Source organism: Hyperolius riggenbachi, chromosome 2, assembly GCF_040937935.1.
Source record: "Hyperolius riggenbachi isolate aHypRig1 chromosome 2, aHypRig1.pri, whole genome shotgun sequence".
Taxonomy (NCBI): Eukaryota; Metazoa; Chordata; class Amphibia; order Anura; family Hyperoliidae; genus Hyperolius; species Hyperolius riggenbachi.
Window position 1 is genome coordinate 21407085 of NC_090647.1, and position 25079 is coordinate 21432163.

Below are 25079 nucleotides of genomic sequence, written 5' to 3' on the forward strand. Positions count from 1 at the left end.
CACAAGCGCATCCTCCTCCTCCTCCTCAGAGCTGCTGATGACGACATCCCCTGGAGCTGGTGGCACCCAGTCTTTGTCTGTCACCGTGTCATCATCATCATGACGTTTCCGACCCGGCTGGGGGAAAAAAGGAGCAGGTACTACACACTGCTGCTGCTGCTGTGTCTCTGCAGCGTGAGTTGCTCCTGCTGGGCGGCGCCCAAGGCGTCCACGGCCAGTGGCTATAGGAGGAATGTTAGCCACTGACGCAGCTGCTGCTGCTGCGGAACTGTGCATGGTGGCGCGGCCACGGCTTGCCACAATGCTGCTCCCTCTCCTCTTGATTCCCTTGCTGCCCTTCCCCTTGCCCAAACCGCGCTGGCTGCCACTTCCAGACATCTTTGATGTTTTGGGCGTAAACAAAAAAGTTTTTTAAAAGGGCGGGTGAAAAAGTGGGGTACTTTAATGGAGTGGGTTGGTGGGTGAGGTGACACTAATCACTAAGTGATTAGATCGCTAAGTGATTACTAGTACAGTACTAATACAAAATACAATAATTCAGTAATCAGTAAGTGTGAACAGTGAACAGTGAGTGTGTCCCCTAGTACACTAACTAGAAAATACAATAATCAGTAGTAATCAATCAGATTAAGTAGAAGGAAATAGAGTGTGTGTGTGTGTACTGAGTGCACGCACACACACACACGCAGGAGCTAGCCTATGAACAGTGACTGAGTGTCCCTAGTAGTAAGCAGTAAGTAAGTACAACTAGAAATTACAATAATCAATAGTAATCAGAAGGAAATAGAGGAGCTATGAACAAACAGTGACAGTGAGTGTCCTAGTACAGTTACTACAAAATACAATCACTCAGTAGTAAAGGTAGGACAGCAGAAACACTGGTATAATAAACTAACAGAGGACAGGAGGACAGCTGCCCACACAGGCAAGGCCCTGAGGCCTAAAGCAGTGTAAGCTTGCCTGCAGCAGCTGTGTCTGTCTCTATGTAACACACAAGCTACTAACTAAAATACAATGTCTATCTAACTAACAACAATATAGGTGTATATAGGAGGTGTATGTGAGCAAAAACGCTAGGTGATTGACCACAATAAAGCACTTGCTAAGCCAAAGCACAAAGGAGCAGATCTCTCTCTGTACAAAGTCAGGCAAGGACGGAAAAACGGAACATGGCGGCCGCTATTTATAGGGTAGGGGCTGGCCAGGGTCCCCCTCTGTGATTGGCTGCTGTCAGAGGGCCTGGGAGCCCTCTGATTGGCTCTAAGGACATCAATCTGGGCTATGACGCTATTCGAGCTCTGTATTCGAGCTCAAATAGCGCTGCTTGCTCGAATAGCTCGAATATTGAATGGGCTATTCGAGTTCACTCGAATAGCCCATTCGAATAGCTGCAGCTATTCGAGCTCGAATACCGAGCTCGAATAGCTGAAAAAGAGCTCGAATATTTGAGCTACTCGAATATTCGAGCTCTGTTGAGCACCACTGGCCGGCACTGCAGAGGAACATTGCCCTGAGGAACATAGCAGAGAGTTTCCTGTCCACTCAGCCAGATCAGGAGGAGGCCGGAGTCTGTTGTACTTACTGCATTCACTCTGCTGTACCGGCTGTTATGTCCTGTCTGCTGTGTGATGCTTCTTTGTGTGATAATCACCTGAGAGTCCACAGCAAGGCACCAGAACACGTCTTATGTGACCCCAACACTTCCCTGGAGAACAGGAAATGCTCCGTCCATAATAAGATCCTGGAGTATTACTGCACTGAGGATGCTGCCTGTATCTGTGTGTCCTGCAGACTGGATGGAGAACATCGGGGACACCAGGTGGAGATGCTGGATGAGGCCTCTGAGAAAAAGAAGCTGAAGCTGAGAAATGATCTGCAGAAACTGATAGCAGAGACAGAGGAGGCTGAGAAAAGAGTCCAGAGTCTGGAGGAACGCAGTAGAAAAGTACAAGGAAAAGCAGATGGTGAAAAAGAGAGAGTCACTACCCTGTTTAGAGACCTCAGGAGACGGCTTGAAAACCTGGAGAAGAAGGTCCTGAGTGACATCATGAGAGTCAGCAGTTATCAAAATCATACAATGATGTCATCAGACAGCTGGAGATAAAGAAGGAGGAGCTGTCCAGGAAGATGCGTCACATTGAGGAGCTGTGTAACATGACTGATCCACTGACTGCCTTACAGGAATCAGACACAGGTGACTTGTGTGACACGGAGGACAGAGAGAGATATGATAAACAGCTCCATGATGGAGGGGATCTGGATGTGGCCGGCATCTCGCACACATTACACACAGGACTATCTGATATCATGTCTGGGGTAATTGTGCAGAAACATACAGACACAAAGGCCTATCCACATTCTAGTACAGAGGACAGAGTTCCCATCACTGCTAAACTATCCAGGCCACACCCCCAACCCACCCCCACCACACAACACACACAGGCCTATCCACATTCTTGTACAGAGGACAAAGTTCCCATCACTGCTAAACTATACAGGCCACGCCCACAACCCACCCCCACCGCACAACACAAACAGCGCCAGGCTGGGGGGACAAATATTGGGGCTGCACAGCAAACATCAGGGCTGCCAGTGTATGCACACATATTACTGGATGTAAACACAGCTGGTGATTGGGTACATATATCAGATGACAGGAAAACTGTATCCAGTGTAGACAGAAGCCAGATGCACCCAAAAACAGAATCAGATGGATTACATAATCTACAGGTGTTGAGCAGCCAGAGATTCTCCTCAGGGCGACATTACTGGGATGTGGATGTTGGAGGATCATTATGGTGGACAGTTGGGATGTGTTACCCCAGTATAGAAAGGAGGGGAGATCTGTCAGGGATTGGAAGTAATAAGAAGTCCTGGGGTTTGTACAGGGGGATTAATCATTATGCAGTGATACATGACAGTAAAAATATCAAGTTATGTGACAGGATCCCCAGTAATAGATTCAGGATATATCTGGATTATGAGGCTGGGCAGATCTCCTTTTATGCCCTGTGTGACCCAATCAGACACCTCCACACCTTCACTGCTGTCTTTACTGAGCCCCTCCATGCTGGGATATTTGTAGGGGGAGGTTCTATCAAGATATCTGGGGGAATCGGGGATCCCCCCCACTGGTGACATCACAGAGAGAGGACTGTGATTGGTTCATCTGTGTGATTTCTCGGGACAGTCGCAGAATCATACATTTCGTCCCTGGAAAAGTCTCTGATTTTCTGTTATGAACAGTATTACCATGAAATCCTTATTTCGCCTTGCCTTATATTCATTTCTGCAGAGAAAAAAATCCAGTATGCAGAGATCAGAAGACATCCATCGTAATACTGACCTGAGCCTTTTCGAGAATTTTTATTGAGTGTATTCTCATAAAACATAAAACATACTTACAATAAAAAACAATGAGAAAGAAGGTAAAAGACCAAGAAAAAGAAAAAAAGTCCAGCAGCATCATGTGCATATTGTGTAGTCTTATAGAAGAAAAAATATTCTATCATGGAGACAATTCCATAAAGTTTCTTACGTTTCATGGCTTTATCCTGGGGAGGGGGGGGGGGGGGGATTCAGAAGAAACAAGATCAGAGAACACTTTAAATTCAGCAAAGAATAGTTCTGGGTTTATGGTAAACATAAATCCTGTACAGCAACATTAATATCCGAGTTCGGAATCGTGGTTTCTGAGGAGTCCACACATTTATTCCATACTGTGTCACATTTTTTATATTGATTGTGTGATTGATAAATCAGCTTATAAATTGTAAGTGCCAGATTTACCATTTTTTTTCATCGCCCCCTATGCTGCTATTGCGACTAACTGGCCGCAATAGCATCATAGGGGGCGATATACAGGCTGGGAACGCGAACAATCACTCGCGTTCCCATGCCTGTCGGCCGCTGACGGCCAAACCGGAAGTGTTCGCCGGCGGGTGCAGGAGCATCGGAGCGGGGCTGCGAGGGCACCGATCGTCTGCAGGGGGCTGAGGGGAGCCCCAGGTGAGTAAATCTCATTTTTTATAGTTGCCTTAAGTTTTCCTTTAAGGTTTCAGGATTTCCTGGCATAGTGTAATAATAGTCTGAGTAGTAATATTTGGTATTTAGAACATGACATGTCTCCCACGATTCCCAACATGCATACTTTAAAGTCAAGGTTGACTGGCAGTTGAAGGACATCCCTTAGAAAGTGTATCACTGATTTCCAATATCGATTGACCAATGGACACTGTCTGCTTTGGGCGATTTGCATTGGAAACAACACCCGTCATGTAATGTATTCATTTTTATGAGTCTACGTGGGGAAAGGTATGCTTGGTGAAACCACTTAACATGTAGTAACATGTAATAGGAGGCTATAACCACTCTGGGGGAAAATTCAGCTAGTTTAGACCAATTATCCTGTGAGAGATTGGGTTCGGTTATTAACCATTTGTCTCTAGTATTTTGAATTTTGCGGGTATTAATTTGGGTCATAATAAAGTAATAGAGTGTGGAAATTTGTTTGGTCTTATCTAGTTTTAGAAGTGTAGCTTCACGATTTGAGGGGGTTAATACCACTCCCGTGAGACCTAATTGCTTTTTTATTGAATGTCTCAGCTGAAAATAACGAAAGAGGGCATGCCGAGGAAGATTGAATTCTGCATGTATGGCCGTGAAATCGTTAAACGTACCTTCTTGAAATATTTGAGATACGTATTTGATAATTGATATTATGGCTGTACTAGAAGTTTATATCTTGGACAGAGAGAAGTTCAGGTAAATTTAAATTCCCCCACAGTGGAGAGCTTTGAGATACATATGTAGTAGGTTCACCGAGCAGTTTACGACATTTTTTATATATTTTAATAGTGTTTGAAATAAGGGTTGTACCTTCATTTGATTAGCACTAGATACTCCATATCTATAGATGGGATCTACATAGGGATTCATATGAACCTGCTATATCCGCTTCTGTTGCTAGACTGGTGTCTGACCGATCACCACTTAGCCAGCCTTGGTTAGGAATTAATTGGGAGGCCAGGAAATATTTAAAGAAGTTAGGGACTGCAAGTCCACCGAGGGACGTGGGCAGGGCCGGCCTTAGGTTTCACAGCGCCCTGAGCGTAACCAGATTTTGGTGCCCCCCCATTCATCCTCTTTGTGCGTGCGCGCATGCACACGCCCATGTGCAAGATCCTCCCTTTAGTGTATGTAGGCAGATCCACCCCCTTTTAGTGTATATAGGCAGATCCCCCTTTAGTATATATAAACAGATACCCCTTTTAGTGTATATAGCTAGGCAGATAAATAGTGTATAGTATACAAGCAGATTCCCCCTTTAGGGTAAATAGGCACCCCCCACTTCCCCAACCGAAAGGCAGTTGGGGAATCGTACTTTTCTGCTTGTAGCTGGGGACAGAAGATGGGCAGGAGTGACAAGCAGGTCTCTTTCTAATTAATAATAATAATCCAAACATTTGTATAGCGCTTTTTTCCTGTCGGACTCAACGCGCTTCAGAGCTGCAGCCACTGGGACGCGCTCAAGAGGCCACCCTGCGGTGTTAGGGAGTCGGGGCTACCACTCGCAGCAGCCACAGACGGATCTGGAGCCTGCTGCCGCAGCCAGCAGGTAGAAATGCGGCCAGGTCCAGTTGAATGCACATCATGTGCACCCCCCTGGAAGCCGGCGCCCTGCTCCAGTCGCTCAGGTCAAAGGCTGGCCATGGACGTGGGCAGTTGGAGTGTTGAGAGGGCAATTTGTGGTGTTGTTCCCGACCAGATAAAAGAGATCATATCAGAGTTCATTCACTTGAATAGAGATTGTGGAATCCAGATTGGAGACATCTGTAGAATATATAATAATTTAGGGGAGACTATCATTTTAATCACACAGACCTCTACCGCTACATGGAAATCTTAGGGCCTGATTCACAAAGCGGTGCTAACAGTTAGCACGCTGGTGAAAAGCCCTTTATCACGTCTAAACTCAGTGTAGGCATGATAAGTTTAGGTGTGATAAGTTTAGGGGCTCGATTCACCAAGCGGTGCAAAGTGTTAGCACCGTGGTGAAAAGGCCCTTATCACGCCTAAACTCAGTTTAGGCATGATAAGAAGGGCTTCGCGCGAAGTTACCGCGCGTACGCGCGTTCGCGCGTACGCGCGTAAGTGCGCGCGCAGCACCCGACGCTTCGCGCGAAGCTCCCATTAAACCCTATGGGACTTTGCGCGCGCAGAGCAGGAAAAAGCGGTGATAACTCAGTGGTGAAAAGGTCATCACGCCTAAAGTCCTTTAGGCGTGATAACTGAGTTATCACCGCTTGGTGAATCGAGGCCTAGGTGTGATAAGTTTAGGCGTGATAAGTTTAAGCACCATGGGCCTCACAAAGCAGTGCTAACAGTTAGCACCCTGGTGAAAAGCCCTTTATCATGCCTAAACTCAGTTTAGGCATGATAAGTTTAGGTGTGATAAGTTTAGGTGTGATAAGTTTAGGCATGATAAGTTTAGGTGTGATAAATTTAGGCATGATAAGTTTAAGCGCCAACTGCGTTAGCACCGCAGTGCACAGCTGATCAAAAGTTTTACGCTAGCAAAGTCTGGTGCACTTCGTATAAAGTTTAATGGTGCTGCTTTGCGTGCGGGACATTGCAAGCGATCTAAACTTATCTAAACTTAGCATGCCTAAACTTATCACACCTAAACTTATCACACCTGGGGCTCGATTCACAAAGCGGTGCTAACCCAGTTAGCATGCCTAAAAGACTTTAGGCATGATAACCATTGCACCATGCTGGTGAAAAGCCAGTTTAGGCGTGATAAGTTTAGGTGTGATAAGTTTAGGTGTGATAAGTTTAGGCATGCTAAGTTTAGATAAGTTTAGATCGCTTGCAAAGTCCCGCACGCAAAGCAGCGCCATTAAACTTTATACAAAGTGCACCAGTCTTTGCTAGCATAAAACTTTTGATCAGCTGTGCACTGCGGTGCTAACGCAGTTGGCGCTTAAACTTATCATGCCTAAACTTATCACACCTAAACTTATCATGCCTAAACTTATCACACCTAAACTTATCACACCTAAACTTATCATGCCTAAACTGAGTTTAGGCATGATAAAGGGCTTTTCACCAGCGTGCTAACTGTTAGCACCGCTTTGTGAATCAAGCCCCTAAACTTATCATGCCTAAACTGAGTTTAGGCATGATAAAGGGCTTTTCACCAGCGTGCTAACTGTTAGCACCGCTTTGTGAATCAAGCCCTAGGGGCTTGATTCACAAAGCGGTGCTAACAGTTAGCACGCTGGTGAAAAGCCCTTTATCATGCCTAAACTCAGTTTAGGCATGATAAGTTTAGGTGTGATAAGTTTAGGTGTGATAAGTTTAGGCATGATAAGTTTAGGTGTGATAAGTTTAGGCATGATAAGTTTAAGCGCCAACTGCGTTAACACCGCAGTGCACAGCTGATCAAAAGTTTTACGCTAGCAAAGACTGGTGCACTTTGTATAAAGTTTAATGGCGCTGCTTTGCGTGCGGGACTTTGCAAGCGATCTAAACTTATCTAAACTTAGCATGCCTAAACTTATCACACCTAAACTTATCACACCTTGGGCTCGATTTACCAAGCGGTGCAAAGTGTTAGCACCGTGGTGAAAAGGCCCTCTTCACGCCTAAAGTCACTTTAGGCATGATAAGAAGGGCTTCGCGCGAAGTTTCCGCGCGTAAAGTTTTGCGCGCGCTCCCGCGTGCGTGCGCGCGAAGCGCCCCTCACTTCGCGCGATGCGCCCATTAAACCCTATGGGACTTTGCGCGCGCGCCTGTGCGGGTGCGCGCGCAAAACTTTGCGCGCGATAACTTCGCGCGAAGTGCAGCCAAAAACGGTGCTAACTCAGTGGTGAAGAGGTCATCACGCCTAAAGTCCTTTAGGCGTGATAACTGGGTTAGCACCGCTTGGTGAATCGAGCCCCTAAACTTATCACGCTAAACTGGCTTTTCACCAGTGTGGTGCAATGGTTATCATGCCTAAAGTCTCTAACTGGGTTAGCACCGCTTTGTGAATCGAGCCCTTAGCACCCTGGTGAAAAGCCCTTTATCACGCCTAAAGTCTGTTTAGGCATGGTAAGTTTAGGTGTGATAAGTTTAGGTGTGATCAGTTTAGGCATGATAAGTTTAAGCACCAACTGCGTTAGCACCGCAGTGCACAGCTGATCAAATGTTTTGCGCTAGCAAAGTCTGGTGCACTTCGCATAGAGTTTAATGGCGCTGCTTTGCGTGCGGGACTTTGCACGCTATCTACACTTATCTAAACTTAGCATGCCTAAACTTATCACACCTAAACTTATCACACCTAAATTTATCACGCCTAAACTAGCCTTTCACCAGCATGGTGCAAAGGTTATCATGCCTAAAGTCTTTTAGGCGTGATAACTGAGTTATCACCGCTTTGTGAATCAGGCCCCTAAAGTCTCTAACTGGGTTAGCACCGCTTTGTGAATCGAGCCCGATAAGTTTAGGTGTGATAAGTTTAGGCGTGATAAGTTTAGGCGTGATTAGTTTAGGCGTGATAAGTTTAAGCGCCAACTGGGTTAGCACCGCAGTGCACAGCTGATAAAAAGTTTTGCGCTAGCAAAGTCTGGTGCACTTTGCATAAAGTTTAATGGTGCTGCTTTGCGTGCGGGACTTTGCAAGCGATCTAAACTTATCTAAACTTATCACGCCTAAACTTATCACACCTAAACTTATCACACCTAAACTTATCACGCCTAAACTTATCATGCCTAAACTTATCACACCTAAACTTATCACACCTAAACTTATCATGCCTAAACTGAGTTTAGGCATGATAAAGGGCTTTTCACCAGCGTGCTAACTGTTAGCACTGCTTTGTGAATCAGGCCCATCATGCCTAAACTGGCTTTTCACCAGCGTGGTGCAATGGTTATCATGCCTAAAGTCTCTAACTGGGTTAGCACCGCTTTGTGAATCGAGCCCATCATGCCTAAACTGAGTTTAGGCGTGATAAAGGGCTTTTCACCAGCGTGCTAACTGTTAGCACCGCTTTGTGAATCAGGCCCTAGGTGTGATAAGTTTAGGTGTGGTAAGTTTAGGCATGATAAGTTTAGGTGTGATAAGTTTAGGCATGATAAGTTTAAGCGCCAACTGCGTTAGCACCGCAGTGCACAGCTGATCAAAAGTTTTGCGCTAGCAAAGACTGGTGCACTTCGTGTAAAGTTTAATGGCGCTGCTTTGCGTGCGGGACTTTGCAAGCGATCTAAACTTATCTAAACTTAGCATGCCTAAACTTATCACACCTAAACTTATCGGGCCTGATTCACAAAGCGGTGCTAACAGTTAGCACCCTGGTGAAAAGCCCTTTATCATGCCTAAACTCAGTTTAGGCATGATAAGTTTAGGTGTGATAAGTTTAGGTGTGATAAGTTTAGGCATGATAAGTTTAGGTGTGATAAGTTTAAGCACCAAGGGCTCGATTCACAAAGTGGTGCTAACCCAGTTAGAGACTTTAGGCGTGATAACCATTGCACCACACTGGTGAAAAGCCAGTTTAGGCGTGATAAGTTTAGGCGTGATAAGTTTAGGCATGATAAGTTTAGGCATGCTAAGTGTAGATAAGTTTAGAATGCACGCAAAGTCCCGCACGCAAAGCAGCGCCATTAAACTCTATGCGAAGTGCACCAGACTTTGGTAGCGCAAAACTTTTGATCAGCTGTGCACTGCGGTGCTAACCCAGTTGGTGCTTAAACTTATCACACCTAAACTTATCACACCTAAACTTAACATGCCTAAACTTATCACACCTAAACTTATCACACCTAAACTTATCATGCCTAAACTGAGTTTAGGCATGATAAAGGGCTTTTCAGCAGCGTGCTAACTGTTAGCACCGCTTTGTGAATCAGGCCCCAACTGCGTTAGCACCGCAGTGCACAGCTGATTAAAAGTTTTGCGCTAGCAAAGACTGGTGCACTTTGTATAAAGTTTAATGGCGCTGCTTTGCGTGCGGGACTTTGCAAGCGATCTAAACTTATCTAAACTTAGCATGCCTAAACTTATCACACCTAAACTTATCACACCTAAACTTATCACGCCTAAACTGGCTTTTCACCAGCATGGTGCAATGGTTATCATGCCTAAAGTCTTTTAGGCATGCTAACTGGGTTAGCACCGCTTTGTGAATCGAGCCCTAGGTGTGATAAGTTTAGGTGTGATAAGTTTAGGCATGATAAGTTTAGATAAGTTTAGATCGCTTGCAAAGTCCCGCACGCAAAGCAGCGCCATTAAACTTTATACGAAGTGCACCAGACTTTGCTAGCATAAAACTTTTGATCAGCTGTGCACTGCGGTGCTAACGTAGTTGGCGCTCAAACTTATCATGCCTAAACTTATCACACCTAAACTTATCATGCCTAAACTTATCACACCTAAACTTATCACACCTAAACTTATCATGCCTAAACTGAGTTTAGGCATGATAAAGGGCTTTTTACCAGCGTGCTAACTGTTAGCACCGCTTTGTGAATCAGGCCCATCATGCCTAAACTGAGTTTAGGCATGATAAAGGGCTTTTCACCAGGGTGCTAACTGTTAGCACCGCTTTGTGAATCAGGCTCCATGAATAGTAGTGATCATTACACACTGCTTCCCATCCCCTTCCTGCACCTCTGACAGGGTAGTTGTACTTGATTGATTGTTATTTATAGCAAGCTTGGGGGGCCTTAATGGAAAACTTGCACTGGGGCCCACAGCTTCTTATCTATGGCACTGACACATGCCCTTATTCTATTACCCTTTCTCCTTCTCTTCTCTTTCTTGTTTTTATCTTCTGTTTAAAATAAATTTTTAGCACTTTTGTTACTGAAAAAGTATTAAAAAGTAGGTGAAAAAAAGTCCTGTACTGGCAAAATGATTCTGCGTATTGGCTTGCTGGCTGGTGCCTCAAAGGGCATTTCATTAGGTTTGGAAAAGTGAGTGGCATAAGGGTCATGGGCCCAGATGCAATTCACTTTTTCACCTGAGTTTTCCCCTCGGTGATATTCTCACCACCTGTAAATAAAAAGCATTTTAAAAGACCAGCAAGCAAGAAAATACTGAAAATAATGTTGATTTAGTTTTTTCAAGTACTTTTTGGTACTTTATCCATTGCAAAGTGCTGAAAAGTTATTGTAAATACAAGATGAAAAATTATCCCCTAGGAGAAAACTTAGGAGAAAAAGTTAACTGCAAATGGGCCATGGACTGCTAAGGTGCAGCAAAAAAACCAGAGCAGCCCTTTACTACAAAATATATATAGCCATACAAAATAGCTCTTAAAGGGACACTTAAGTCAAACAAAAAAAATGAGTTTTACTCACCTGGGGCTTCCAATAGCCCCCTGCAGCTGTCCGGTGCCCTCGCCGTGTCCCTCCAATCCTCCTGGCCCCGCCGGCAGCCACTTCCTGTTTCGGTGACAGGAGCTGACAGGCTGGGGACGCGAGTGATTCTTCACATTCCCAGACACATTAGCACCATCTATGATGCTATATGGTATATGATATATGCTATAGCAGCATAGATGGCGCTATTGTGGCCAGGAACGCGAAGAATCACTTGCGTCCCCAGCCTGTCAGCTCCTGTCACCGAAACAGGAAGTGGCTGCCGGTGGGACCAGGAGGATCGGAGGGAGACAGCAAGGGCACCGGACAGCTGCAGGGGGCCTATTGGAAGCCCCAGGTGAGTAAAACTCATTTTTTTTTGTTTGACTTAAGTGTCCCTTTAAGGTAGCCATACACTGGTCGATTTGCCATCATATCGACCAACAGATAGATCCCTATCTGATCGAATCTGATCAGAGAGGGATCGTATGGCTGCCTTTACTGCGAACAGATTGTGAATCGATTTCAGCATGAAACCGATCACAATCTGTGGAGCTGCTGACGCCCCTCCCCCCCCTGCATACATTGCCTGTTCCGGCCGGCGCGAGTCCCCTGGTCCCCGCTGTCTTCTTCTCCGCTCCGGCCCCGCCACGCTCCGGCTACTGAACTTCCTGTCCAGGGGAAGTTTAAACAGTAGAGGGCGCTCTACTGTTTAAACTTCCTGCCGGGACAGGAAGTTCTGTGTAGCTCTGGAGCCCGAAGCCCGAAGCAGAGAAGAAGACCAGGGGACTCACGCCAGCTGGAGCAGGTAATGTATTACCGCTGTATTGAGTCGGTCGTCGGGCATTCGAACGACGCACTCCTGACCCGCCGGCGACCGAGAAAAATCTTCCGCACGGATGGGTCGATGGGAATCGACGGGAACGATCGATTTCGGACGGAAATCGATCGTTCTGTCAGCGGTGTGCCTGGCGATTTCACAACCGTTTCGATCACTGTGATCGAAACGGCTGTATATCAGCGGGAAAATCGTTAGGTGTATGGGCCCCTTTATAGTAACATATAAACTTGTAAACATGACACAAAATAACCGACCATCCAGTTACAACACGAGGAAGGGACTGAGGAGGTCACACCAATAACAAAAACTGTCTACAAAGCATACCTGGCCCCCAGGAACACCGGGGATGACTGTGCGCCCTACCACAATGATATTCCAAGACGTCAATTGGCATTCAACCTGAGGAGTCCACACCAAGCGCCCCCCCCCCCCCCCAATAATGTACTGCCTGCACTTGGCTCCAAAGTACCTCCTCCATGCCACCAACAGTGAAATCTTCCATGCCCTCAAACCACAAACCTCCCCGGGAAAAATGAAATCCCACCAAAATAACTCTTACCCAGATACACCACAACAACGATGGCCGGTGGGTGGGAAAATGCTGCCAACTTCCCCACACAGTGAGGTAAGATCACTCCACCCCTCTCTTTTTACTAACACTAACCCCTCCTCTTCCCCTTAAACCAAACAATCCCAGACCTAATTCCCTGGCCTATCCCACTTCCATTCCAGGGTTAACCCCTGCTCTTCCAAACATTACACCCTGACCACCTGACTAGTGCCCAGAGCTGTAGTGATTCCGGCTCTTCTCAGAGAATCGGCTCTTCTGAATCGGCTCCCATTAAAGAGCCGGCTCTTACGGCTCTCAATCGGCTCTTCATTAAATATCGCTAGACACCACTCAGAATCGGGGTAAAAGCCCTGCCCCCGTCTCCATGACAAGTCCAGACTGCTTCTCTGACTGGGGCAATCCCTCCTGCTACTGCTCTGCTCCGCACCCATACACTCCTACAAGCTGCAAGAGGAGGACTACATCTCCCAGCATACCTCAGCGCCCTTTATTACAGACCAAAGCAGGGCTATGTGGGGCGGCTGAGGCACCGGCTCTCCTCAAAGTGGGAGTCGGCTCTTGTCGTTCGCAGCAAAGAGCCGGCCCTTAAAGCCGGCTCGTTTGCGAACGACCCATCACTACAGAGCTGCATACAGGGGCGTAGCAATAGGGGGTGCAGAGGTTGCGCCCGCATCGGGGCCCTTGGGCCAGAGGGGCCCCGAATGGCTCTCCTTCAACTACAGTATTAACTCTCTATTGCTCCTGTGCTCATAATAATCACTTCTATAGATACTTTGAATAGTGGTAATCATTAACAAACAGTTCCCCATCCCCTTCTTGCACCTCTGACACTGTAGTTGCCATTGGCAGGTATTGGTGTGCCGTATCAATAGTTATGTATAGAGTGCTTGGGGGGCCCCATTGTACAACTTGCACCGGGGCCCACAGTTCCTTAGTTACACCACTGGCTGCATAAGCCCTCTCCCGGCAGCCCGTGTGGCCTTCAGCTTGCCTTGAAGGATTGTACATGTGCTGTATGCCAGCAACACAGCAAGATGTGCGGATACCATGCAGAGCCTCTATATACAACAAAATATAAAGATAGTTCTTCTTGGATGAAACCCAGTGGGCCATATGCAATTCACTTTTAACCCAAGTTTTTGTCCTAGGTGATATTACCACAACTTGTTAATAAAATGCCACCAGCAAGCAAGAAAATACTTAGAATAATATTGGCAGTACTTTTTCATCTACTTTTGGTACTTTTTCAATTGCAGAGTGCTGAAAAGTTCTTTTAAAGAGAGATGAAAAATTACTGCATCTCCCAGGGAAAAAATCAGGAGAAAAAGTGAATTGCTTTTGGGGCGGTGTTTCTTGTTCCTTATTACATGAGTAAATAAGCCATTAGCTTTGTTTTACTGTTATTTCATGTTTTATAATGTGTTATGGTGCCTTATATTCATTACATTAGTGCTAACGCCTCTTGCAGGGCCGGTTCACACTGAAAGAGCAAATCACGATTTTTCACCACGATTTTGCCACGATTTGCGTTTTGAATCCCATTCAATAGAATTAGAATCACAACGCAGTCACCTCCAAAACGCAACATATAGCACATGTGTGATTGATTTTAGGGCCCGTTTCCACTCTCGCGTTCCGGAATCGCCGGCGAATCACCGCAGGCGAAATCACATGCGGGTGCGATTCCGCATGCGTTTTTGCCCCTATTTCGCATGCGATTTCGCATAGGTCAGGGTATATGCGATTTTAACCATGTCACTGCCTGTATGAATTAACATGGGTACTTATGCAAAATCGCATGCAAATTTGCAGCAAAAACGCATGGGGAAAACGCATGCAATTTCCCTATTAAATACATTGTGTGCGATTCGCCTGCATTCCACACGCAGGCGAATTCTGAGGGCTCTGCCATGCAGATTTTCCCCGCACACAAAAACGCCCTGCACAACGCACAAGTGGAAACAGGCTCATCCACTTGTATTGGCTGCGTGAATCCGCATGCGGACAATGCATGCGGATTCGCTATAGTGGAAATGAGCCCTAAATAGAAAACAGTGCAGTGAGAATAATCCCATAGGGGTACATTAGCAGCAGGCAATCAGAAAAGTGCTCGAGTGTGAACCAGCCCATACTGCAGACAGGTCCTCTTGAACATCATAGCTTGTATGAATCACTTGTGGCTTCCTATGTAACCTGCAGGGCTTTATCTCTGTCTTATACCCCTGTCTTCTCATGGCCTCCATCTGATTACCAGGAATCTCATCTTCATGAAATGATTTGTGCTCAGTCTGCTTATGGTATAATAAAACATTGCTAATCCATTTCGTTTGTATAACCAATTAACTCATTGATGTAATAAGAAATGAGATTCTGCTGTAAATACCGCTTAAAGGACAACTGAAGTGAGAGGGATATGGAGGCTGCCATATTTATTTCATTTTAAGCAATGCCAGTTGCCGGGCTGTCCTCTGTCTCTAATACATTTAGCCATAGCCCCCGAACAAGCATGCAGATCAGGTGTTTCTGACATTATTGTCAGATCTGACAAGAATAGCTGCATGCTTGTTTCCGTCCTTATTCAGACACTACTGCAGCCAAAGAGATCAGCAGGGCTGCCGGGCAACTGTTATTGTTTAACAGGAAATAAATATGGCAGCCTCCATATTCTTCTCACTGAAGTTGTCCTTTTAAGCAAACCTGTAGTGGGGAAAAAAATACTTACCTCAGTAGAAGAACATTTCTGGATGATCCTGAGAGGCTTCTCCCATGGCAACCCTGACTCTTACGGATTTCATGGGCAGGCAAAATTACCTTTATATTTACGGACAATCCCTAAAATAAAACGGATGGAACTGGAATCTCCGATATCCCTGGCCGAATTCTTCAGCACTGTAAGGGAACTACCCAAAAAAAAATGTCCAGGCCCTGACGGTTTTAATGCCGAGTTCTATCAATCATTTACGAACATCTTAGCACCCCTCTTTTGTAAGCTTGTGAATAATGACGAAAACTCCATAATTTTCTCTAATGAATCAAACCGAGCTACCATAACTTTAATTCCAAAAGGGGATAAACCGAACCCAAGTTGTGCTCAATTTCGACCTATATCCCTTATAAATTGTGACGTAAAAATTTACGCCAAAATATTAGCAAATAGATTAAATAAAATAATTAGTCATCTTTTGGGGAGTCAACAATCAGGTTTTATTAAAAATAAACAAACTAAGGATAATATATACACTGCAATTGATCTGATCCACAGGTGTAGAAACAGAGGGGAGGTTGCAGTGATGATTGCAGTGGACGCTGAAAAAGCATTTGACCGTATATCAAGAAGCTTTATCTTTGCAGCGCTGGCAGAATTTGGACTAGGCCCAATATTTATTGGGAACTTGAAGAAACTTTATAAAAACCAAAGTGCAGGCGTCAAGGTAAACAATCAGCTTGATCACACTTTTACTATCTCAAACGGGGTCAGGCAAGGATGTCCCTTGTCCCCCATTCTATTTAATCTTGGCATTGAAACAATTATTCAAGCTATTCAACAAGATGATGAAATTAGAGGTATAAAAACTAGGCAAGGCGAAATGAAGATCTTGGCCTATGCCGACGATTTACTCCTAACTCTGACGGACCCACTTAACCACTTGAGGACCACAGTCTTTCTACCCCTTATGGTGAGTTCATAGAAGATTTTATTTTTTGTCACAAGTTAGTGGAAAATGACACTTTGTGAAAAAAACAATAAAAATCAATTTTCCGCTAACTTTTGACAAAAAATAAAATCTTCTATGAACTTACCATACTCCTAACGGAATACCTTGGGGTGTCTTCTTTCTAAAATGGGGTCATTTGTGGGGTTCCTATACTGCCCTGGCATTTTAGGGGCCCTAAACCGTGAGGAGTAGTCTGGAAATCAAATTCCGCAAAATGACCTGTGAAATCCTAAAGATACTCATTGGACTTTGGGCCCTTTAGCGCAGTTAGGGTGCAAAAAAGTGCCACACATGTGGTATCGCCGTACTCGGGAGAAGTAGTACAATGTGTTTTGGGGTGTATTTTTACACATACCCATGCTGGGTGGGAGAAATAACTCTGTAAATGGACAATTGTGTGTAAAAAAATCAAAAAAAATTGTCATTTACAGAGATATTTCTCCCACCCAGCATGGGTATGTGTAAAAATACACCCCAAAACACATTGTACTACTTCTCCCGAGTACGGCGATACCACATGTGTGGCACTTTTTTGCACCCTAACTGCGCTAAGGGGCCCAGAGTCCAATGAGTACCTTTAGGCTTTACAGGGGTGCTCAAAATTTAGCACCCCGCCCACTTGCCAGGACAGTTAACAAACCCCACAAATGACCCCATTTTGGAAAGAATACACGCTAAGGTATTCCATGAGGGCCATGGTGAGTTCATAGAAAATTTTATTTTTTGTCACAAGTTAGCGGAAAATGACATTTTGTGAAAAAAAAAAAAAAAAAAACACAAAACCACAATTTCTGCTAACTTGTGACAAAAAATAATACATTCTATGAACTCACCATGCACCTCACGGAATACTTTGGGGTGTCCTCTTTCCAAAATGGCATCATTCGTGGGGTCTGTCCTGGCATTTTAGGGTCTCTGCAATCATTACATGTATGGCCAGTATTAGGAGTTTCTGCTATACTCCTTATATTGGGCATAAGGGTAATGCACTGTGGGCTGAAAGGAAAAATAAACGTCAAACAATCAATCAATGTGTATGAAAAAATATCTGCCAAAAAATTTTGAAAAAAAAAAAAAAAGAGGAGGAAGGCGTCTGCCAGGACATAGGAGCTGCCGCCCCAAAAATCCAAACCCACCAGCTCGTATGCCCTGGCAAACCTGATTTATCCATTCACACCGATCGATGTGGATGAACAAATCATTGCCAGAGTTCTTTTTTGATACAAAGTGTTTGCCAAAGCATATGAATCCCCAACACCACTCCTCGGCCCATATGCCTCGGCAAACGTATCTTTTTGACTGCGGAGGAGAAATCTCGTCCTGCAGCGCTGCATGCACCGACTTGTGTGTAAGCTGACAGACGCGCAATGTTCTGTCAGGATGCACCATCAGTGCTGCAGCTGATTGGTCGGTCTGGATAGAAAAAAAGAGAGAAGAAAAAAAGACAAAACAATACAAAAAGGAGGGGAAGGCGTCTGCCAGGACATAGGAGCTGCCGCCCCAAAAATCCAAACCCACCAGCTCGTATGCCCTGGCAAACCTGATTTATCCATTCACACCGATCGATGTGGATGAACAAATCATTGCCAGAGTTCTTTTTTGATACAAAGTGTTTGCCAAAGCATATGAATCCCCAACACCACTCCTCGGCCCATATGCCTCGGCAAACGTATCTTTTTGACTGCGGAGGAGAAATCTCGTCCTGCAGCGCTGCATGCACCGACTTGTGTGTAAGCTGACAGATGCGCAATGTTCTGTCAGGATGCACCATCAGTACTGCAGCTGGTTAGTCATTCGCTCGGTCCACCTGGAAGGTTATTGGATGGAAAAAGAGAAAAAAAAACCCAAAAAACAAGCAAGCAAGCAGCAAAGCAATTACTTCATTAACATTAATAACCTTTGAACTTTTTTTAATAAAAAACTTAACATTGCAAACCAAACATTAACTTCTTTGCTTACCTGTTTTTTTTTTTTTTTTAACTTACCTCCCGAGGACAAACCTCTCCTCCCCCATGGAACAATGTGCGAAGTGCAAATTGCACAGAGTTGTGGCGAAATACATTACGCAATTTGTCCCAAGTGAAAGGAGAGGTTTCTGGCAGCCCTGTGTATTAGGGTCTCTGGAAACCCGATGTTTGGTTTCACACTGCATATTGACATATCCGGTGGGTCGAGCCCGCCGCACCGTATCGTCCAAAACAGACCTTCAGGCAATACCACAAGAGTAGCATTCGGCCTAGTAATGAACTGCGTCGCCATAGACTAACATGACTTCCGGGCCGATCGATATTGCCACAGAAGCCACGCAGTAACGTAGGCATGCACTAGCGTTAAGTCAAGCACTTCCGTCGTAGCGGGGGACCGCAAAGTGTGACTTTTGCTAGGCATTTTGCCCTAACGCATCGCAGCAGTGTGAAATAGCACTGAGAGACCCTTGTGTGCCTACCGCTGTGTGTGGAGTTCCCTACTCTCTAATAGTGTACCTGCTCGTGGTACCTCTCAAAACACTCCCCTAGGCATAGGCCAGGCTGGTCAGGACAGGTGGGACAATAAACAGTGGTGTCACGCCTTATTCCAGCCCTGCTGCAGACACGACAGCGTTTTCTTCGGATTTGTTGACCTGGGGTAGTCGGAATTGGATAGGCGTAATGCCTTCCATGCAGCCGGCTAGTTGCATCTTGGGGTTGGACCACGGCACCTCCTGGATACAGGAGTTCCATCACGATCTGTTTATTAAATTGAATAAACGAGCCAGTTCTCCCAGCCTTACTGTAGAGAACAAAGCTGTTGTAAATTGCCAATTGAATGAGGTAAAAAGACACTTTTTTATACCAGCGTCTTGTTTTTCGGGCAACTAAATAGGGCGCTAACCTCTGGTCATTGAAGTCCACCCCTCCCATGTTAGTATTATACTCGTGGATGACAAGGGGTTTTTCAATGACCTTAGTTCGCCGTTGAATTTCAACTGTCGTGTCTGCGTGAATGGTGGACAGGAAGTAAACCTCCCTCTTGTCCTTCCATTTCACCGCGAGCAGGTCGTCAGCACACAAGGCGGCCCTCTGCCCCCGTTGAAGTCTGGTGGTAATGAGCCGTTGGGGGAAGCCCCGGCGACTAGGCCGCACGGTGCCACAGCATCGGATTTTTTCTATTTTTAAGTGCTGAAAGAGGGCCACACTTGTGTAATAATTGTCCACAAAAAGATGGTACCCCTTCTGGAACAAGGGTGACACCAAGTCCCACACAACCTTTCCACTGCTCCCCAGGTAGTCAGGGCATCCAACCGGCTCCAATTTTGAGTCTTTTCCCTCATAGACCCTAAAATAAGATGTATAGCCTGTGGCCCTTTCACAGAGCTTATACAGTTTCACCCCATACCGGGCGCGCTTGTTTGGGATGTACTGTTTGATGCGAAGGCGCCCGGTAAAGCGTATGAGGGACTCGTCTATGCAGATGTCCTGGTCAGGGGTATAAGCATCTGCAAATCTGGATGACAGGTGGTCTATGAGGGGTCGAATTTTGTGGAGCCGGTCAAAAGCAGGGTGGTCACTTCGATGACAGGTTTCGTTGTCATTGAAGTGCAGGAAGAGCAGGATGTTCTCAAATCGTGTCCTGGACATGGCAGCAGAGTACAGGGGAACATGATGTGCTGGGTCCGTAGACCAATAAGACCGCAACACATTCTGCTTTACTAGTCCCGTGTGAAGGAGAAGGCCCAAAAAAATTTTCATTTCGGAAACTTGGACTGGTTTCCACCGAAAAGGCTGGGCAAGGTACTTTTCCGGATTGGCGGTTATATATTGTGTGGCCTTACGGTTGGTCTCTGCCACAATTAAGTCCAAGAGATCCTGGGTGAAGAACAGATAGAAAAAGTCTAGGGCCGATCCTAGATTATCTGTCTCCACCTGGACTCCAGACTGGGCGGTGAAAGGGGGAAGTACGGGTGCGGCGGAATCAGGGGATTGCCAATTTGGGTTTGCCAGCACCTCTGGTAAATTAGGGGTAGTACGGGCCCGTCTTCTTGGTGGCTGCGACTGGGATCTTACTGCACGTGCCACCGAACCAGTTTCAACTTCCATGCTGGTGCTCGCCACTTCACCAGGGTCTACGGAAGTACTGGTGCTAGGTCCAGGAGATGTTGTGCTGCTGGTGCCTGCCCCACCATGAAATCTCAGACCAGCACGAACACCACTCTGCTGCCCTTGAGGCTGATCCTGCGCCACCTGCGGTCCAACAACATGGGGTGTGGTACGCCTGTCTTTAGCCGGGACCTCAACCTCGTCATCACTATCGGTCAGTGAGCCACTGCTCAATTCAGGTTCAAACTCTGACCCGGAAGATTCGTCGAATGAGGCGTCCCAATCGTCCTCATCCGACTGGGCCATGTACCTGAGAACCTCATCATCGGAATACCCCTTTCTTGCCATGGTGGGCTGCTAAATTTAGGGGGTATTCCTCTGAGACTACGCAGAAAAAAGGGAAGCAGTAGATTTGGGCGCATGAGACAAGTGGACAAAAAGGGCGCCCCATTCACTTCCATTATAAATATCGTTTAATGGGCGCTGAACAGGGAAAAAAAGGCGCCGGAGATTTTTAAGGATTTATAACGGCGCCCGGAGATTTTTAAGGATTTATAACTATGTTTGTGATGATTTAAGTTTACAAAATGAGCCCGTGACGAATAACGTTTATGAAGATAATAAATCACTATTTCTAAAACATTTCTAAAACATTATTATCCACCCAAAAAAATAATTTACATTTTTTTCTTTACATTTTTTATTTATTAATGTCTGTAAAACATTATTATCCATAGGGGGTTTTAGGTTTAGGCACCAACAGGGGGGTCTTAGGTTTAGGCACCAACTGTGGGGTCTTAGGTTTAGGCACCAACAGGGGGGTCTTAGGTTTAGGCACCAACTGGGGGGTCTTAGGTTTAGGCACCAACTGGGGGGTCTTATGTTTAGGCACCAACAGGGGGGTCTTAGGTTTAGGCACCAACTGGGGGGTCTTAGGTTTAGGCACCAACTGGGGGGTCTTAGGTTTAGGCACCAACAGGGGGGTCTTAGGTTTAGGCACCAACAGGGGGTCTAGGGGTCAGGGATAGGTACAGGGAGGGTTTTTAATAAACGTAAATATAAGTTTCACTTTACAAATAGGGAAGATTAACGTTTTAAGAATTGCCGATCTCATACACATTATTTAGTGATTTATAAATTCTTAAAACACTATTTATAAACGAAATTCTACACAATATTTCTATAAACGATATTTTCCATTTATCGTTTATACCACGCGCCCTTTTTTCCCGACGCCCTTTTCGTACGTACGCGAAAAAAGAGCACCTACCTAGCAAAAGGGAGTATTTGAGAGGTAGAAAGCTGTGCTCACTGAGTTTTGATAAAAAAAATAAATCAAAACTGAGGTTTACAGTGCCACAGCTATTGTACAGTGTTTTTTGCAGTGATCAGAAAAAAAATTCTGTCACTGCGGTGGGGCGGGCTGAACGCAAGTGCAGGCGAACGATCAGGCCTGATCGGGCAAACACTGCGTTTTTTTTGTGGATCCTAGTGACCCTAATAGATCTGACTGCGATCAGTAATGATCACTTACAGATACTATATAGTACCAATGTTGATTAGCGACAGTGATGACGCTAATTAGTGACTGTGGTGCAGTGGGCTGAGCACTAACTGACACTTACAAAGGGGCCTAGCTAACTGGCCTAACTGCTAACACTAGTGATACTAAAAAAGTGACAGTTTTCACTGTTTTTAGATCACTTGGATAGTGACAGGGGGGTGGTGGCGAGTGGGGAATCGGAGGCAATCAGAAACAATCACAGGACAATCAAAGGCAATCACAGGGCAATCGCAGGCCAATCACAGGGCACTCAATTCCCGGGACAATCAAAGTCAATCACAGGGCAATCAAACCAATCACGACACAATCAAAGCCGATCACAGGCCAATCAAAGCAAATCACAGGCCAATCACAGGCCAATCACAGGGCAATCAAACCAATCACGACACAATCAAAGCCGATCACAGGCCAATCACAGGGCAATCACAGGGCAATCACAGGGCAATCACAGGGCAATCACAGGGCAATCACAGGGCAATCAAAGCCGATCACGGGACAATCAAAGCCGATCACGGGACAATCAAAGACGATCACGGGACAATCAAAGACGATCACAGGCCAATCAAAGGGCAATCACAGGGCAATCACGGGACAATCAAAAAAAATCACGGGACAATCAAATACAATTACAGCACAATAAAATTGAATGTCAGCACAATGAAATTGAATGTCAGCACAATCAAATACAATGCACTGGGAAGGTGATTGGGGGGGGGGGGGGGGGGGGGGGGCTGAGGGCGATCTAAGGGTGTGGGGGGTTGATTAGGTGCCCGCACGGGGCAGGCTGGGTCCTGATCTGGTGGGTGGCAGACACAGGGGGTGACGATAGGAGATCAGTGAGGGATTACAGGGGAGAATAGAAGTAAACAATGCACTGGGGAGGTTATCAGGAGGGGGGGTTTGAGGGCAATCTGAGGGTCTGGGTGGGTGATCAGGTGCCCCCAAGGGACAGTTTAGGGTCTGCGCTGATGGGTGGTGGTGACAAGGGGTGATAGACAGGTGATAGACAGGTGATCAGTGGGTAAGACAGCTATATAGCTGTATACAGCATACAGGGGGGTGGTCTGGGAGGGGGGTCTGGGGGGGATCTGAGGGTAGGGGGGGTGATCAGGGGACCCTAGGAGGCAGTTAGGGACCTAACCTAGGGGATAGCGTCCCTAGATAGTGACAGGGAGTGATTGATGGGTTTTTAGGTGGGTGGTGGGGTGCAGATGCTGGTGTGCTGGGGTGGTCAGGGGGGTTCTGAGGGCTGGGGTGGGCGATCGGGGGGTCTGTGTGGGTGAAAATGTGTTGTGTTACACTTAGCTGCAAGGCTGCCGTCCTCTCTGATGGTCGCACGACGAGTGACCATCAGCGGAGGAGGCAGCCAGTATAATACACTTTGTTACAATAACAAAGTGTATTATACTCCTCTGATTGGCCGGATCGCCGCATTTGAAACCCGCCGGCGCTGCTAATTGGCCGGCGGGTTTCCGTGCAGAGTGGGCGGAGCCTATTGCCGGCGGCGATCGCGTCATTGATGACGCGATCGCCGCACAGCCACCGCTGATGCCGCCCCCGCCGATGGGCGTATTGCGGTCGTTTGGGCCCGGTCTTTGCCGCCGCCCATCGGTTGGGGGCGGTCCTCAAGTGGTTAATTCAACTATAAAATGTCGAGATAAACTTAATTTTTTTGCAAAATATTCAAATTTTAAACTGAACAAAGAAAAAACAGAGATCTTAAATATAGGCTGTTCGGTAGAACTCATGGAGGAGATAAAACAGAGTAGTAAGTTTAAGTGTAATAATCATGCAATTAAATACTTAGGTATTAACCTTACCAGCAATCTTGATTCTCTCTTTAAAAATAACTTTTTGAAAATAGTAGGTGAATGTAAAAAAAAGCTGAGATCCTGGGACCGTCCGTGTTTCAATCTAATTGGTAGGATCAACATTATTAAAATGTTGATCCTCCCGAAGCTCATTTTTTTGTTGCAGAGCTTACCAATAGCCATCCCTAATATATGGTTCCAGAACTGGCACAAGATATTCCAGAATTTTATCTGGAACAATGCTAAGCGCAGAATAAATTATAAACTAGTTATGAAAAGAAAAGACCAGGGCGGACTTGCCGCTCCAAATTTATATAATTATTATAAAAGTGTACATCTGACAAGAATTCTGGAATGGAAAATAGAGGCCACCACTGATGCAGAAAATAAGATATGGCCGCGGCTAGAGGAGGAAGAATCAGACTTTGATCTTGTCTTTACTTGGATCATTAAAAATATCAATAAAGTATATAATTTATCGTCCCATCCATTGATTAAACCAACCCTGAAATCACTGCTCTGGATAATTGAAAAATGGCAAAAAAAAACAGGGTTTTCCCCCTTGATAACCCTACGAGATAATCCAGACTTTCCGCCAGGTCTTGATCCAGCTTGGTTTGGTAAACATAATATAAGTCGCGAAACACGTATTGTTAATATTGGGGGAAACCCCACGCTGGGAATTAGACCGATCCTTGAGTGTAGTGACCAGATTGGTTCATGGGGTTTCTCCCAGATACATAGTTTCTTTTATAAGTTTGCCTCGAGGGTGGTTCAGAAGAGGGATCTGAATAATTTTGAGAGACATTTCTATCTGGGGAAAAAAATGAATAAATCTATTTCTAGTTTATATTCAGATATCTGCGCAGCAGAATGTGACCAGGACTTTCCTGCATATTGCAGGAAATGGGAAATTGACCTGGGGTCCAGTCTGGAAGGGTTATGGCCACAAATATGGGTAAATACTTTTAAAATCCAAGATCCAAGGTTACAGTTGATTCAATTTAAAACAATTGGTAGATGGTACATGACACCATCCCGTGTTGGTAAGTTTGCGAACCGCAAGGTGAGGTGCTGGAGGTGTGGACAGGGGGACGGAGGTACTTTACATATGTGGTGGCAGTGCCCGATAGTTAGAAAACTTTGGGATGA

The 25079-nt window shown here is 45.7% G+C and overlaps 1 pseudogene; it reads left to right on the forward strand.

Annotated features, from left to right (window-relative positions):
• Positions 1-25079, forward strand: part of LOC137544654 (uncharacterized) — a 79209-nt pseudogene that overhangs the window by 9330 nt on the left and 44800 nt on the right.